Source organism: Convolutriloba macropyga, chromosome 7, assembly GCF_964194025.1.
Source record: "Convolutriloba macropyga chromosome 7, txConMacr16.3, whole genome shotgun sequence".
Classification (NCBI taxonomy): domain Eukaryota; kingdom Metazoa; phylum Xenacoelomorpha; order Acoela; family Convolutidae; genus Convolutriloba; species Convolutriloba macropyga.
This window is the reverse complement of record NC_134474.1, coordinates 20,716,468-20,735,640: the sequence shown is the minus strand read 5'-3', so window position 1 is coordinate 20,735,640 and position 19,173 is coordinate 20,716,468. Positions and strand designations below refer to the sequence as shown.

General features: G+C 37.0%; 1 protein-coding gene across 1 annotated transcript in view; it reads left to right on the top strand.

Moving 5' to 3' along the window:
* Positions 1–19,173, top strand: part of LOC142342976 (uncharacterized) — a 34,523-nt gene that overhangs the window by 8,960 nt on the left and 6,390 nt on the right. The gene's annotated exons all lie outside the window — the stretch shown is intronic.

Here is a 19,173-nt window from a genome sequence, read left to right as displayed (position 1 = left end):
TAACAACCAAAAAGTCACATTATAGCGAACTGAAAGCAATAAATCATAGTTTTGTCTTTCGATGTTACTCCTTCTCATATTATCAATATCTGGCACCATATAAAACGTTTTATCTATGGATCGCGTTGGAATTTCATGTGCACTGGTGTTAAGTTAGCGTATGGCACCAAAAAAGAGTGGGACAATGAAAATTCGATAGAACATGGTTTCAGTGTTCTTCCAAAAAAAAATTGGGGTAAATCGGACACCCAAATTTTTGGTTGATGTAGCTAATTTTTTTTGAAAAGACCAATTGATATTGCCAATGAGTTGTTTCGAGGAAACCAAACTTCTTTGAAGCACATTTTGTGTTTTTCAGCTGATATCAAGCAAATTTTCACCTCATCGAGAATTGAACCACCCCATCTCAATGTTTTGGCCTACAAAATTTATCCATGTAAGAACATTTATTTTTGTCACCATCAAAAATGCTTTACTTGTGATCCTCCACTAAGTTTCATCTCCAGGAGTGTACAATTAGCTCATAGCACAAATGATTTCTGGGAAAATGAAAACTCGATAGAATAAAGACTAAGTTACCTCCCAAATTATTTTTGGGGTAAATCGGACACACCAAATTTTGGTTAATGTTGCTAATTCCTTTTTTGAAATGACCAATTGATATTGTCAATGAGTTGTTTCGAGGAACCAAACTTCTTTGAAGCACATTTTGTGTTTTTCAGCTGATATCAAGCAAAGTTTCACCTCATCGAGAATTGAACCACCCCATCTCAATGTTTTGGCCTACAAAATTTATCCATATAAGAACATTTATTTTTGTCACCATCAAAAACGCTTTACTTGTGATCCTCCACTAAGTTTCATCTCCAGGAGTGTACAATTAGCTCATAGCACAAAAGATTTCTGGGAAAATGAAAACTCGATAGAATAAAGAATAAGTTACCTCCCAAAAAGTATTTTTGGGGTAAATCGGACACCCCAAATTTTGGTTAATGTAGCTAATTCCTTTTTTGAAATGACCAATTGATATTGCCAATGAGTTGTTTCGAGGAACCAAACTTCTTTGAAGCAAATTTTGTGTTTTTCAGCTGATATCAAGCAAAGTTTCACCTCATCGAGAATTGAACCACCCCATCTCAATGTTTTGGCCTACAAAATTTATCCATATAAGAACATTTATTTTTGTCACCATCAAAAACGCTTTTATTGTGATCCTCCACTAAGTTTAATCTCCAGTAGTGTACAATTAGCTCATAGCTCAAAAGATTTCTGGGAAAATGAAAACTCGATAGAATAAAGAATAAGTTACCTCCCAAAAAGTATTTTTGGGGTAAATCGGACACCCCAAATTTTGGTTAATGTAGCTAATTCCTTTTTCTGAAATGACCAATTGATATTGCCAATGAGTTGTTTCGAGGAACCAAACTTCTTTGAAGCACATTTTGTGTTTTTCAGCTGATATCAAGCAAAGTTTCACCTCATCGAGAATTGAACCACCCCATCTCAATGTTTTGGCCTACAAAATTTATCCATGTAAGAACATTTATTTTTGTCACCATCAAAAACGCTTTACTTGTGATCCTCCACTAAGTTTCATCTCCAGGAGTGTACAATTAGCTCATAGCACAAAAGAATTATGGGAAAAGGAAAACACGAGAGAATATAGAAAAAGTTTCCTCCCAAAAAAAATTTTTGGGGTAAATCGGACACCAAAATTTTCAGTTAATACAGCAAATTCCTACTTGAAAAGACTGATTGCTATTCAACTTAGATTTTGTCAAGATATGAGACGTTTTTGTAGCATATTCTTGGTTTTAAGTTGATATCAATTTCAATCGACTTCACAATTGCAAAAAAAATATTTCAGGCAAGTTTTGTTGAAGTTTTTGTTTTAATCAATTCTGAGCGTCTGGCGCAAATAAATAACCATCAAGAGTGATAATACCCCACTCCACAATCTGCGTTTCAGTTCAAAAGTGGGTTTTTGGATAAAATTTTACCACGAGGAACTTTGGAACTTCTTATTTGTTTTTTTTTGCGTTGGACTGCAAGTGGTCTGACAGGTTTGTCGATGTAAGAAAAGCACACCCATTCAATTTAAAAACATTGTTGTCTGCCTCGCTTCAAATAACAGCAAATAAAAATCAGGAATACATCTCAAAGTTTTTTTGGAATCCACTTCAATTGAATTTGTACGAGAACGCGTCCCAAACAATTGAAAAAAGATCTGTTTTTAATGCTGTAATGATTTTTTTTCAACTATGGATTCAAAATGTTTGTCATGATCTCCATGTAAAACAACCTAAGAGCACTAGTTTAGAAAAAATTAGGAAAAACGGAATTTTGTCTATAAGGCTGAGGAAGAAACTTTATTCGACTTAAAAATGCAAAAAAAAATGTTTCGAATATTTTTTGTAGATAATTTGATTTTTCTTTGTTTCTGAGAGTTTCCGGGAAGTAAAAAAATCTTTATGGAGTTAATCACAAAGCTCACTAAATTTTCTAAATATTTTTTTTCTATTTTCTTTCCATAAAGTGGATTTTCATCTCTTTTCTCATTATGAAATTCGGAATTTTTATGTAAAATTTTTTTCCTTTCAAATAGTCTGACACTTCTGTCGATGTCAAAAGTGGCCATCCAATTCTTTTTAAACGCTGGTATATCTATCTCGTCAAACAATGCATCTAATTAACCGTTAAAAACACGTGTGAAGATCTTTACAGAAGCAATTTCAGATTAATTTGTTTGAGCAAAAGTTCAGAATAATGAAAATTTTAGGAGTCTGTTTCTCATTTTTGATAGTTTTCTCTCAACTTTGTCACCAAAATGGTTTAAAAAGGTTGTGTTTTAGAACTAGGTAGCTGGACCAGCTTGTCTAATTGGTTTGCGTTACTTATTGCGCCGACAAAATGCTTAGTTTGACTTTTAGCTCTCAAAAAATTTCATCCGAGATTTTGAAGCATATCTGATGTTTTACTAATTCAGGGTGCTACAGATGCATACAAATCCTGCTATTCAGTCTCCCCTGAAGAAACTTGAAGAAACCCTTGAGGCTATTTGAACTAACAGTTTCAAGCAATTCTACATTTTTGTTTTTTCGTCAATTTAATAATTTCTTGTGTTGATTTTGTTTATGAACTTTGCGTTATCCTGAATGGATGTTATTTCTATTGCCTTCAGTGTTATTGTGACTTGCATTGTGTAGTATTTACCCTTCTGTTTTGTCCATGAAGCTATTTGAACCAATGGTTCATAGTAATTTTTCAATTTTTGTGAATTCAGGAATTTCTTGTTGGTGTTGCTTTTTTGTTAATTTTGTGTTCACCAAATATGCGTACCCCAAAATAACATAGTATCCCTACATATATGGGTTGGTTGGTTTTTAATTGTATTGAGGAGTGTGCCCAGACATATTTTGTATCTGGTTTTTTGGATTGGAATGGGTCATTTTTTGCTCTGTAGGCGCCGAACCTCGATTTTCGGCCGATTTCGGCCAATTCGGCGGTGACATAATGTTGAAGTTTTCTGTGTCAAGATTAAAAATTATAGTGTTTTAGATTGCTCAGTTGATGGTTAGTATCACTATGTAAAGATTGTACCATCTTTTCACAAGTCTTCATGGTTTATTTTAGCGAAACTTGAAATTTGGTAGTCAAAATAGGTCATTTGACCAAATGAATGAGTGAAGTGGTGTTTTTTGCAATTGAACAAGTTTTTGGGCTTGCGTTTTGTGTTTTCCAGACACTATTTAGTTTTTTGAAGCTAATTGTATCAAGCAATGGGATTAATTCAACATTTTTTCTTTTTTCACGATTTCATCAAATTTCTGTGGATGTTGTTTTATGTCAAAACACACAAAACATCATAACCTTCATGGTGAGGTGGGAAATTTTTTCCCACCTCACCATGAAGGTTTGCCGTGACCTAGAAGGTGGAAGTGGACCAGAATTACACCCACAAATACGTCGGGCACGCGTTTTCACGTTGTTTTACGTCGGTTCCGGAGATCTTGGGCTTCGATTTTAGCCCAAAAAATGGGGTACAGAACAGTATTTTGTTAATATCTGCTAAAGTACTGGTCCAAATTTAACGGGAGTAGTCGCATTTTGTTAGCACTGAGTTCTTCTTGCTTGCAGTGTTTGGTTGGTTTCCCAAATCGGCCTAATAAAAAGTTATCAATGTTCAAATTTGAAATAGGTCGAATTTTCGGGCTATTCGGGATGACCCAAATTTCGGTACAACAAAGCCCGCGATTTACCCTACAAATGTTAGTGTTTCAGAATCCTCAGTTAGTGGGGAGTATCCCCATATATATTTTCTATAGCATTTTACGGAATTGAGATAGTCAAATTTGGCTCTGAAGTCAGGTCACCGCGCTTTTTTGGACATTTGTCAGGGTACCTACTTTTTGCTATAACTTCTTCTAGAGTGCACCGATTGGGCTCATTTTTTAATATAATGCGTATTTCAGGCGGTGCTACAAACTGTTTTAAGGGGGTTTATTTTTGTTTCGCCGTTTCAGAGAAATTAGCCAGTAAACTTGCCCTCGGTTTTAGCCCCAGAAGCAGTTGACACCATCCGAGACCACCTTGAAGCTTTGAAATTTGTTACTTCTGGTTACAAAATTAGTGTTTCGAATAGCCCGTCTAACGTAGATTCCGAATATGTATACTTTATATAGCGTTTTCGCAGGTTTAGATCTTCAATTTTGGCTCTGCAGCCGCACTACTCTGCTTTTTTGGTCATTTGGTACGGTACCTTTACTTTGCAATAAATCGTTGTAGAGTGAACCGATTTTGATGAAATTTTTTTTGTTAAACCCAGCTTGAGCTAAGCTTTGTTTTGATATAGGTGTCGTTTCGTTTCGATCAGCCGTTTTCGAGAAATTGGCCAGGACAGGTACCCAATTTTTTACCTGCTGAAGCAGGGTACCGGTACATACAGAGCTCTGTCATATCACCTATAAGGCGATTTAAAGCTTGTTTATTGGCGCGTTAGATTTGCCTGATAATGTGAATTGTTACCATATGTATTTTACATGTCGTTTTGTGCAGTTCAGAAGGTCAATTTTAGCTCTGAATGTGCTGTATCTCTCCTCTGGGGTTATTTGGTACGGTACATTATTTTTGCTATAACTCCTTGAAGAGTGCACCGATTGGGCTTATTTTCTAATATGATGCGTATCTCAAGCAGTGCTACAAACTGTACTAAGGGCGTTTGTTTTTGTTCAGCCGTTTTTGAGAAATTGACCGGGAAACTTGACCCCAGATTGACCTCCTGAGGAGAGAAACACTACATTGATGACCATTTTAATCTTTCATATGCCAGCATTCGACAGTTAATTGTAGTGTTTTAGATTGCCCAGTTAGTGGGGAGTATCCCCATATATATTTGTTGCATAGTTCAGTTGCACTAGTAGTAGATATAGTTGTATTAGTCAGTCGTACTAGGTCAATTTCGGTAATTGGTACGGTACCTTAATTTTGAAATATCTCCTCGCAGAGTGAACCGATTTTGAATCTGTTTGTTGATTTGAACTCACCATGAGCCGTACTTTCATCCCTGTAAATTTGGTGTTGTTCCTTTCAAGCGTTATTGAGAAATAAGTGTGTATTTTAGAGAAACGTCAGTCGGCGTAGGTCAATTTTGGACTTTGGTACCGTACTTAGTTTTGATAATAACTGGTCGTATAGTTAACCAAATTTGGATCTGTTTGTTGATTTGAACTCAGCATGAGCTGTACTTTAATCCTTGTAAACGGCGTTTTGTTTCTTTCAGTCGTTTTCGAGAAATTGGCCTCGAAACATACGGTCATTTTGACGTTTTTGTGACCGGCACGTTTCGCGTTTCTAGTTGTAAAATGATGAAAATTGCTGATTTTGAGTGCCTTATTAGGCGTGTTGAACTCCTTTTGTAATGGTAAAGCTCCCCATGTATAGTTTATATAGGGTTTTTAGGGTTTCACGGGGTCTATTTTGGGTCTGCAGATGAACCCCCAATGATGTCTTATGTACCGTTGATGTATGTTTTATTTGTAAATTTTTAGAGCTTAGCAAGGTCCCAGCCACACGGGTCGTGGTGGCGCCTTCGGGCTCTAAATTAGGTAGGGTAGAACTTTTTAAGATAAAACTTTTTCTTTAAGATGTCGAAAGTGATTGTTATTGGAGATTCACACCTAAGGCGAATGGAGGACGTTTTCGTATTTCCCCCAAACTTCACCATTCTGGCGCAAGGTGGCGCGCATGTACGAGTGTGGACTGAAAGAAAGGAGGATATCAAAAAGCATGACATCTGCATGGTAATGTTGGGGGGGGGACAATCTGTTGCCCAAGCCTGGTGACCCCATTGCGTACAAAGAGGAGATCAAAAAACTTATACAGTTGAGGAATTTCTGTAACCAGCATTCGATACGCCTAATTACCTGGCAAGTCATTAACCGTGTTGCCTCAGTAGATGCTGGTTTTGATGTTATCCGAGCTCTAGACAACCGTCTTGCTGACTATAAACTCAAACTGCATTTTCGGACATTCTCTTATAGTGAAGATTTTATTAGTGATGGTGTGCATATGAAAGAATGGTGGTACCAAGAAACTTCAATCGACCTTGTAAATAATTACGATACTGCTGCAGTTGCTAGACCTGATCTGGTTAAATTTGATTTGCAAAATGTTAATTAATTCAACTCCTATGATTCAAATTAATTCATTTTGAAGTTTTTTTTTGTGACCCTTTTCTTATTTACTGTTTTCAATCAAGATGTTTTCTTTAACAAGTAGTTTAGATCAGTCGAATAACGGTCTCTTCCGGTATTTGATGAGACATTTGTGCAAAAAATCCTGTTTCGCTGCGTTCATCGATAAATTTGTGACTGGCTTTTAAAATGGCTCTCAATTAAAATTATCCAAAGGTTGAATCTAATTCTTTATTTGTTCCATCCGATAGTTTTGAATTAAAATCAGTAGAAACAATGTCTCATCCGATAGCCAGAGAGCCGTATGTACAAACAAAAGCTTGTTTCGCTCCATTCATAGATAATGTTCCGACAGAATTTTAGAAACAACAATCCGATTTAAAATTCTCCAAAGGTTAAGTTTGACACTATTTGTTCCATCCGATAGTTGGAGGTTCAAATCATTAGTAATACTGTCTCATCCGATAGCTGGAGAGAAGTATAAACAAACAAAAACTTGTATTGCTTCGTCCGTAGGTAATATTGCGACTGACTTTACAAATGACAATCGATTTAAAATTCTTCCAAAGGTTAAGTTTAACACTCTATTTGTCCATCCGATAGTTGGAGGTTCAAATCATTAGTAATACTGTCTCATCCGATAGCTGGAGAGAAGTATAAACAAACAAAAATTTGTATTGCTCCTTCCATAGATAATATTGCGACTGACTTTAGAAATGACACCAATATAAAATTATCCGAAGGTTAAGTTTAATTCTTTATTTGTTCCATCCGATAGTTGGAGGTTCAAATCATAAGTAATACTTTCTCATCCGATAGCTGGAGAGAAGTATAAACAAACAAAAACTTGAAAACTTGTATTTCTCCGTCCATAGATAATATTGCGACTGACTTTATAAATGACATTCGATTTAAAATTCTTCTAAAGGTAAAGTTGAACACTCTATTTGTCCATCCGATGGTTGGAGGTTCAAATCATTAGTAATACTGTCTCATCCGATAGCTGGAGAGAAGTGTAAACAAACAGAAATTTGTATCGCTCCGTCCTTATCGCTCCGTTCATAGACAATATTGCGACTAACTTTAGAAATGACATCAATTTAAAATTATCCGAAGGTTAAGTTTAATTCTTTATTTGTTCCATCCGATAGTTGGAGGTTCAAATAATTATAAATACTGTCTCATCCGATACCTGGAGAGAAGTATAAACAAACAAAAATTTGTATTGCTCCTTCCATAGATAATATTGCGACTGACTTCATAAATGACACCAATATAAAATTATCCGAAGGTTAAGTTTAATTCTTTATGTGTTTCATCCGATAGTTGGAAGTTCAAATCATAAGTAAAACTGTCTCATCCGATAGCTGGAGAGAAGTATAAACAAACAAATCTTGAAAACTTGTATTTCTCCGTCCATAGATAATATTGCGACTGACTTTATAAATGATATTCGATTTAAAATTCTCCCAAAGGTAAAGTTTAACACCCTATTTGTTCCATCCGATAGTTGGAAGTTCAAATCATTATTAATACTGTCTCATCCAATAGCTGGAGAGAAGTATAAACAAACAAAAATTTGTATTGCTCCTTCCATAGATAATATTGCGACTGACTTTATAAATGACACCAATATAAAATTATCCGAAGGTTAAGTTCAATTCTTTATGTGTTCCATCCGATAGTTGGAGGTTCAAATCATAAGTAATACTGTCTCATCTGATAGCTGGAGAGAAGTATAAACAAACAAAAACTTGAAAACTTGTAATTCTCCGTCCATAGATAATATTGCGACTGACTTTATAAATGACATTCGATTTAAAATTCTCCCAAAGGTAAAGTTTAACACCCTATTTGTTCCATCCGATAGTTGGAGGTTCAAATCATTAGTAATACTGTCTCATCCGATAGCTGGAGAGAAGTATAAACAAACAGAATTTTGTATCGCTCCGTCCGTATAGTATAACTTTAGAAATGACACCAATTTAAAACTATCCGAAAGTTAAGTTCAACTCTCTGTTTGTTCCATCCAATAGTTGGAGGTTCAAATCACTAGTTTGACTCTATAATCCATAGCAGTGTTTTCTAATTAATTGCAAGCGATTTCAATTTGACTCTTCGAGGAAGTCATATCCGATTGTCATTCAACCGGCTTACAACTTTGGCTAAACGGTTGTTGGCTATTTCGATTTGATTCCTTGGGTTAGTCTTATCTGATTGATATTCAACGTGTTGAAAGTTTTATGATAAACAGTTGCTGGTCTGAGAGTTGACTAATAAATAAAAAAAGTGATGTACTTGAAGGGTTAATCGTTCGTCAAAGTGACAGTATTTATGTTTTTGGAGTTGGCATCTGTCTCCACCGACAGGTAAAATTTACATGAAAAAGTATCATCTGAAGCTAGATAAATTGTCGATAGTCTCGATAGTCACATTTTCAATCAGATGTACCTCGCTTCATCAAGTTTCGTTTTTAGAGGAATAATGTCTCTTTCTAAGACCAACGCCGATCTAATTGATGAGGGACCGCGCTCAACAAAGGGCTGCAGGCCCATCAGAAATTTTATAGAATCGCCGAGTGCTTTAAAGAAAGCACAGGGTCTGCGGTGGATCTTCTATCACAAATATGACCCGAATCCCTTCGTGCTTGCTGATAATAGTTCATACTATCCTTGGAGAGAGATTTCTATTGCCGACAAGCTGTCGATGATCAAAGGCCATAAAATTAATTTCAAATCGACCGACACAGGAATGTTCAGGGCTTCCTTCGTCAAGATGGTGCCCGCAGCAGAAGTTCAACAGTTTGTTGCAGATGTCTCTTGGAAAATCGCCAATTCAAACAAGAGCCTGTCAGACATTAGCTCAATAGCGTTAGTCCACAAATTCTCCACCAAATTGATCTGTAGCATTAGGGATAAACTTATTCTCTGATTGCCTGTTTCTACCTTTATTTTGCTTCCAATTTATCTATTATGAAGCAAAAAAATAAGCTGTAGCATTAGGGCCGAAGTTATTTTCTGATTACGTGTTTGTACCTTTAGTTTGCTTCCAAGTGGAAGCCAACTTATCAGTATGTAATGTCAATCTTAGGGAGGGTTTCAAATGTTTAACGGTCTTAAACTGAGTTACAGCAGGTCTGTTTTCTCTTTAGTGAAACAAGCACTAACAACGTGGAACTCGAAGACGTCCAAAATGCGCCAAAGCTGGCATCCAAATCTGCTGTGTGAGTTGTTAAAAATATTTTTTCTAAAAAAAATTTAAATGCATGTTTTTAAATTGTTCCGAGTCTTTTTTGCAAATGTGTACTTTGAATTTGTTTGCTAAAAACAAAAATAAACCGACAAAATTGCATTGGTTTCGATGACGATTTTTTCACAGGGACAAAGAGAACGAGGATCCAACTGCCCAAACAAAACAACGGGTAGGCCAAAAGGCTGCAAAGAGGAAGATCCAGTTCGCCAATGATATCGGGGTGGCCGAAGATGACTACCAAAGCCCACATATCGACCTCGCAAAGTCACGATGCTCAACACCGCGCAATGTTATCAAAACAACAGCCAATGAGAACAAAGGCATTGAGACCTACACGATAACGGACGTTATGGACCTGGTAACCAGCAAATTCAACGAAGTGCTGGACGCTCAAGAGGATAACATGCGGAAAATAATGAAAGAAAATACGATGTTGAGAAAAAGGCTGCTGGAGGTTTTGGGCGACGGTGATAAGCCGGAATCATTGAAAAAATTGAAGAAAGCCATAAAGGCGAATCGCGCGGACACCGAACCACTTATGTTTAATGGGAAGGATTTGATGCGTTTCATACCGACGGATGAAGGACCATCTGTTTTCGGAAGGACCATAGCTGCAGAGGTTTTCGGCAATGAGAAGGAATGCAAACTTATCAATCAACGTCTTGCACCAAAAGTTCATAGAATAAACACCCGGGGTGCATGCGACAGCGAACTTGAAGACATCTTCATACAGTGTGTGAACAGAAACAATATCAATGACACAGACGAAGCTTTGAGTCGCGCGATAGCTGGGGCCAACCAGTTTGGCACTGAAATGAAACGAAAGCATTTTCTTGACGCTGTTTGAACTTGCTGTTCTTCATATGCTGTCTCCATTAGTGTTAAATCTATTCCCTGTCAGACACTTGAAGTTGCGTTCACTTATTCTGTTTCCTCTAATGCCATTGTTCAATATTGTTTTCTGGTTTTTCCTTCTGTGTTTCAGCTCATAAATTTTGTGCTTCTTATCCTAATGCATCTCTTTATGTTCTAATAATTACTTCTGCGTTTCATCCGTGAGCGTTTTGATGTCTTAAGTTGAATACTAATTGTATCTTGTTCTCAAATTGTTCTTCTTTGAGAATTTAGCACGCAGGCGTTTGAGCAGCAAGACCTTAGTTTGTGATTTATTTTCTCAAAATCCTGTTTCTATTCGTAATTGGCCTTTTTTATGTAAGCAATGTCTGCTAATACGAGTCTTTCTTCCTCGGATGGTGACGAAGAAATTGTCTGCAAAAGACGTGGGTCCCAAAAATTTAACAATTGGCCCTCCGACAGTGAGACAGAATCGGAAGATCAGTCAGATTCAAGCTGCGAAGCTGAATGCACTCTTGTGCCCTCTTCATCAAGTTCGTCTGTTCAGACGGCATGCCGTTTGGGAAAGAGTAGCTTTGAAGCCTTTGAAAAGAAGTTATCAGGAATGGTTGCTGAACATAAGTCATGCCTCAAGAAGTTAAGACAAGAGGAGAGAGCGAAAAACAAGGGGTTCTTTGCTCTGGTTACTTATCAGAAGACAGGGGAGCTGCCTTCTGCTGACAACACCACAGTTTATCTGCCCGTAATTCACGAGGGAATCAATCTGATGCAGATACCTTCAGGACACAGTGCGGCTAAATTTGGGCGACATCTTGGTTGCGCTATGTATGGGAAAGGTGACCAGTGCATGCTGCAAAATTTGATGATTGGTTTGCATCATCGGCGTAAGGATACCCGGACTCCAGTGCCCGAAGAGGAAAGAGCTAAATTTGAGTTGGTAGTTCGGCGGAAGTACCCTAAATTCCCGGAAGCTGCGTATTAAGATGCACGGCATGCTGCGAATCAGATGGGCCTTGATATAAAGCTGAAGGTTTTGAAGGGAAATGCGATACAATGACAACTTTGCTATTGTTTGGTTGATACGCCCCCAATCTTTTTTATTTACTTATAGCTTAAAGTTATACATTTTGTTCAATAAATTTGGATTTGGGTTTTATGAGCAATGGCGACTCTGTTTTCATGCAATTCAGTCTTATGCTGATTTCTTTCCAAATAATGATTCATCATAGTGATGGAAGGTGTCCGTTTTGGTTAATAACGTTCATTGGTTTCAAAAATTGTCACATCTGTTTACGGATGATGATTGTATTCGTGATGTTTAAAAATGTGTAGTGCTTTACCGTAGTCAGAGGGACAAATAAATGGTTATATTGGTTTTCGAGCAGTTGCTTTAATCATATCATTTTTTTAGAAATGCTGAAATGCTTCAGTCTGGCCCAAGCCGATGCAAAAGTTACAAAGGAAATTATTGAAATTGATGGCTATCCTGTTGAGCTCGTCTTGGAAATGTTATCCTCTGCTGAATATCGCGATGCACTGTCGACTGACTCTTGTCTTATGGAGTTCCATTCTCTGCTACGGGAATCATATCGTGTTGCCATTGAAAACAAGTTTGTATTCAAACGCGATTTATACGGTGGTTATGGTCTTTTTTACGTGGGAGAAGATCAAATTAATGCTCGGAGATCTCATCAATTAAAATTTCTGCCATCAGTGGTTGGGTTTGTCGAAAAAATACCACCTGATGCATCGTCAAGCTTCAAAGATATCTCAATATTTAAGAAAACGGACGCTTGCAGGTTTGATCGTGTTATGCTGGGCCCGACTGGCTTCGCAAATCATTCCTGTTGTCCTAGCTGTCGGTATTCTGTGAAAGAAATTAATTCACGACGTTGCATTCAGTTGGAAATACTAGAACCTATCAACAAAAACGATGAGATAACTGTCAGCTATGGGCCTCACTTCTTCGGAGAAGGTAACCAGGGTTGCCTTTGTGTGCATGTAGATAGTCACCAAGTTAAATCTTGTTCGTCGCGTCCAACTGAGGTTTTCAGACAACGAATTATTTTGAATTCTTCAAGTTTTCGCCGAAGGCGGCAATCGTTTCTCCGAGTAAAGCGAAGAAAGATTTCAACAAAGCGCAACATTGAGATGCGTAGCTTTGCTGTCAATAGCAGCTCTGGAGATAATACCTCAGATGATGCCAGTAGTTCAGAAGAAACATTTTTTTCGGAAGATGTTCAAGAGCCAAATCTGGTGTCTTCTCCGGTTCGGGAGCTGAATCACGTACCTCCGTGTTTCTCTCCCAGCACCATTCCTGATCGTGTTGATGATTCGTCGTCGGACGAAAACTTGGATGCTTCTGCTGCAGCAAGCTGCACTTTGTCACAGGAGAATTTTGTTATCTGCGTCAATGAAATAGCTGCTCAACATGGTGAGTCAGATGCAGCTTTTGCTGACTGGCTTAAGTTTATGCAAAAAGCGTTTCCAGAATACAAACTGCCCTCATTTAAATCGATCAAACAAGAGACAACTAATAAGGTAGCACCTATTTTAAAAACGGCTGCTTCGTGTGGGGAAGGCGAGGTCTTAACGATGGGTTATGTATCAGATTTGTTAGCGGTCCTCAAAAACAATATGAGTGCAATTATAGAATATTCCAATACTCGAAATCCTCACAAAGACATAAAGATTGCACCCACTTTTGGTGAAAGCAATGTCATTACAATCGCTTTAGCTATGAATGCAGACGGCGTGAGAATAATAAACTCCCAAAAGCGTTCGCTATGGCCGCTCTGGTTCAGTGTTCTCAATCTACCACCAATTTTGCGCTTCAAATTTGTGAATATCGTTTTGGCAAAATTATGGCTAGGACGAGGAAAACCTAATTGGGAGATTTTTTTGGTCAAATCAAGGAAAGATTCTGTCAGACCTCAACATTTGATTGGAATAATTGTTTTTGGCAGGTTAATTTTGAGATCAAGCTTCCAGTTGTCGACTGGCCCGCAAAAGCGGCAATACTAAACATGAACCAATTCAATGCTTACTTTGGCTGTACTTTATGTTTGATAGAGACTAAACAAATCAGAGACGGAAAAAAGGGGCGTTATTATCCAAATCAACGAATTAAAATGCGTACACCTTCACAATATAAATCTTATTTAAATTTGATGGAAGAAGATGGGCTAGAATTGTTTAGAGGAATAAAAGGACATTGTGCAGTATCAGATCTGTTGGAAGATATACCCCTAACCGCCCCAATTGATTATATGCACCAAGTTTTGCTTGGTGTTACGCGTGCTCTCTTGTTCGTTGTAAGGAGCAACACATGCAAGTCGGGACTGATTAAAATCCGCGATTGCGTTTCGTCAATTCAGTTGACTTCAGAATTCAAACGAGCGCTTCGCAGTCTGGACGATTTGGAGTTTTTCAAAGCTAATGAGTTAAAAGTTTGGCTTTTATACGTTGGACCAGTTGTTTTTTATGCAAGCCTTGAAGAAAATTTGTTTAAAAGGTTTCATCTATTGAGTTATGCCATTCGTTTGCTGTTGTTGTCCTCGAAAAATTGCGATTTGGCTGATGAGTTGATAAAACAGTTCCATTTTCTTACGTGTGAGGCCTACACAGACAAGGTTTTTTCTGCCAACATTCACTCCTTGAACCATTTAGCTTGGCAAGTCAAATGCTGTGGTCCACTATGGTGTACGTCGGCTATCATGTTCGAATCCACCAATTATCTTCTGCGATGCAAGTTTACTGGAACGGTCAGTCACCTCAAAGTATTAGTGGAACGATATATCAGAAATAAAAACTCATGTCAAATGAGCCCTCAAAGAGACAGGTTAAATGACCTCTGTCGACAATTTCGAGAAAAAAAAACGTTCAAGCGACGCAGAGTCCCAGTACATGAAGTTCCGACAGATCTTCAAAATATTGCTGCCGAGTTTTACTCATGCCAAAAGTTTGAATTCTTCACAGTTGACTCCGCGTACTGTGTCTCCTCCAAGAACTCCTTTGTTTCTTTTATCTCCAGTAGAAAAAAATGCTTCGGTCAAGTTCGCGTCTTCTATTCACTCGATAAGCAGGATTTTGTATGTCTTCGATGTGATAAAGAGTTTTAAACCTCCTCAAAGCAGCTCTGAAATTTGCAGCTTTTATGAAGTCAAGAAATCAAGGAATATCTTAAATATTCCGCAAGACTCTGTGTCTGAAAAAATTCTTCCGAATCAATTAGATGAAAAAATTTTCTTTGTACCTCTTTTGACTATCTTCGAACACGACTAGTGTGGTGTGCTCGTGATTAATTGAAATGGTGCTTCTGTTATAGCCAAAAACTTTTTTTTGAGATTATATTTTCTTAGTCTTCATAATGATGTTTCTCTGGTTCATAGAATATAGGACTAGTAAATAATTTGTCAAACGGTCATTTTTCAGTTTTAAATGCCGCGAGATTACGTTCGTAAGACCCACGCAAAATATTCAGCCGAGGATTTAAAGTTGGCGGTCCGCGACGTTAGACGCAAGAACGTTGCAATACAACGGGCATCTAAAATGTATGGGGTTCCAAGATGCACTTTAAGACGTCATGTTTTGTCAGACGTAGAAAAGGGGAGACCGTGCGTGCTGTCTGCCGGCCTACTAAACAAGGTGATAATTGCTGCTGTTCTGTACGCGAAAACTCCTCGAGAAGTCAGAGAAGCTGCTCACACCGTTGCTATAAAGTCCGGAATACTAATGCCTGAATCTTGGAGAAAGAACAAAGCTGCTGGGTATGATTGGTGGCTCGGATTAATTAAAAAAATGGTTTATACCGCATTTTCTGGCAGCAAATTCTGATGCCCCAAAACCCTGTCTCACAGTGGCTTGTGGAAATTGCCGCTGGCCGCATTCGAGAGATATGGATTTTTCGTTCTGCAACCGTTGTTGTGAAGTAATATGCGACTAATGTATAAACGAAAATACTGCAAATTGGTGTTTTCTATGTTCAGTTGATTAAATAGATTCAAGCTATAGGTGTTATCTTTGTTTGATGTACTTTGAGATATCTACAATTAAAATACCTAAGTGCTCATTCTCCTTTTGGATAAAGTGCAATTTTTCAAAAAGAAGCTGTTGTATGTGCTTTCGTCAATGTTGAGTTTCTTGATTTGCTCTTCGTGCTCAAATCGCAGTCTAGTTAGCGTGGCATGAGGTCTTACAATGGACATTTGAACCCTTCAATGAAAATTCAGAATTTGTAAAATTTAGAAATTTTTTAAAAGGAATTGTTCTCCTTGTAAAGTTTGATAAATTTTTCTCTCATGTCCTGTTACAGAGCTGTGCAAACAGTTTTTCTTGAGATTTGAGAAGTCAAAGGGCTTTTATGAATACTTCACGGCTTGGTCATTATCTACTGGAAGATCAGTTATATTAGAACTACTACTCTACTACTGTCTCGAAAAAAATTGCAAAAAATCCTAAATGCTAGTGAAAACAGCGTTCAAATTTTTTCAGACTACTGGAAGTATCATATGATCCATTGAAAGACAGAATGCCACCAAGTAACACCGACTGCCCCTTCTGTTTGGAAGAATTTGGAGCTGATGTTTCTCCTCTACACAAAGATAACCTCATTGAGCATGCTGCCTGCAAGAGATGTATAAAGGAGTGGCTCGAAAATTTCACTCAGTTTTTGTTCAATCAGACACCGACATGCCCTATTTACCGTCAGGATGTTGACGAAGTGTTGTCATTTAACGTTTTTGCAATGTGTTCTGTATGTCGAAATCATGTCCCCAAGTTTTTCTTCAATGGTGAAAAGTCAGTGTGTTGTGATTGCGAAGATTTGGTAGAAGTCATGAGTGATTGACAACTTTTTCGTGACTGTGGCAGATAACTAAGATTTTCTGAGATGAAATTTTAGAAATTGATTATTCTCAGGAATAATTTTCAGCTAAGTTTTCAGTCTAGGATAATTGAGGCAATGTTATAGCTAGTTGTGCGCTTTTTTGTTAGTAAACGCAAAAAATGTCATGAGTTCTTTTGTATTCAGTATTGGTTGATGCAGGACAAAGTTGTTCAATGTTGACCCTGCTGTTTTAGATGTACCTTCTATGCATATGATTTGCAAATCACTGAAAATTTTTGCTTTGAGGTCAATACTTGAAAGTGGTAAAGGAGAAAGTGTATGTCAGAAACGCAAACTTTTTGTCGGTTTTGTATGTAAAAGCGTTTCTCATTTTTGTATTATTGAGTTTAGGTGGGTCAAAGTGATAACGGAAGCGTGCTTTAGGTTAACGTGGGCTATAACAGTAAGAAATTGATACAACGTCTAACTTTGCAATTTCAACAAATGTTCCTGACAAAAATTCGTGTCCGATTTGAAAAATATAATGTGACCTTCTGGTTGAAGGCGTTGTTTAATGTTAACCACACTGTTTTCACAGTTTCTAATATCCACATTTTTTTAAAAACACCGGAAAGTTTTCATTTGGGCTCACTACCCTAAAAAGGTAAATGAGAACAGTGTAGTACAGAAACGCAAGTTTTGTCTAGAAGCCCTTCATTTTGTATCTAGAAGTGCTTCTCATTTATATATCATTGAGTCTAGGTGGGTTAAAGCGATAACACGAACGTACGTTAGGCTAGCGATAACACGAACGTACGTTAGGCTAAATTTGGCTCTGATAGAAAAAAAGTGATATATAACGTCATGTTTTGCAATTTCCTAAATTTTTTCTCAAATTTGTATTGTATATAAAATCTTATGTGGCCCTCTGGTTGAGGGAATTGTTGAATGTAACACATTCTGGTTTTATTATCTTTTATCCAAAATTTTTGGAACATTTTGGTGTTTGATCAAAACTTCGAGAAGTGGTAAATGAGAAAATGGTAAATGAGAAACGGTAAAGGAGAAGTGGTAGATAAGAAACCTATTAATCAGAAACGCAAAAATTTCGCCAGTCTTTTATGTAAAAGTTATTCTTTTTAGTGATAGATCTAGGCTGCTTAAAGTGAATAGTAAAGAGTATTTTAGGCTAAGGTTGGCTTTAGAATAGTTTTATTCCCCATAAGTGATATATAACGTCAGGTTTTGAAATTTCGTCAATTGTTTCTCAAAAGTCAATTATATTTAAAAAGTATTATGGGCCTTCTGATCAATTTATTATTCAATGTAACTCAACAATTTTTGGTAGTGCGTTCTATCCAAAAGAATGTTAAAAAACCGGAAATTTTATAGGTTCAATGCTTTCAAAATTGTTTTCTAAAACAGGTGAAGATCGGAAACGCGAATTTGTTTAGTTTTTTAAGTAAACTTTAGTCTCATCTCTTCACTTCTAAGTCTATCCTGGCCAAACTTGTATAACAAGCTTGCTTTAAGCTAATGTTGCCCATGAAGTGGGGATTTTTTTCCATAATAGATATATAACGTCATTTTTTGCGTTTTCGTCAAATTTTTCCTCTAAAAGTCAACCGTATTTAAAAAATATAATAGGAGCTTCTACGTCAAATTGTTGTGTAATGTGACCCATACTCTTTTGGCAGTGAATCCTCTCCATAAGGATGGTATAACAACACGAGATTTTTCTGTTGGCTGAATGCATAAAAAATGTTAACACAGGTAAAATATAAAACAGGTATAGGTCTGATAACGCAATTTTTTCGATTGTTTTTTAATGTAAAAATGAGACTCACTTCTTTACTACTGAGTCTAAGCTGCTCAAAGTGAAATGACAAGCGTGCGTTTGCTAATGTTGGTTATTAAAAAAAAATTCCCATGAGGATACATAACGTCAAGTCTTGAGATTTTTTTTTTAGTTCAAGGCTTAGAAAATTGGTACATAAAACAGGTGTAGGTCGGAAACGCTAATTTTCCAATTGATTTTTATGTGAAAATTAGTCTCATTCCTTTTCTGATAGATCTAGGATGCTCAACGTGACATGACGACCTTGCATTAGGATAAGGATGCAGCATGAATCAAGAAAATTTTTCTTAAGTAATACATAACGTCAAGTTTTGCGGTTTCGTCAAATGTTTCTCGAAAAGATAATCGTATTTCAAAAATGTTATAAGACCTTCTGTGTCAAGGAGTTTTGCAATGTTACCCATTTTGTTTTTGTAGTGTTTCCTATCAGTGAGAATGGTTTTACAACCCAAGATTTTTCTTTTGGGTCAAAAATGGTTACAGAAAACAGGTGAAGTTCGGAAACGCTAATTTTTCGGTCCTTACTACTGAGTCTAGGCTATTCAAATAGATAGAACAAGCGTGCGTTAGGCTAACGTTGGCCATGAATCAAGAAAATTTTGAATAATTTATATAGAAAGTCAAGTTTTGCGATTTCGTCAAATGTTTCTCAAAAAGCCAATCCTATTTAAAAAATGTAATAGGAGCTT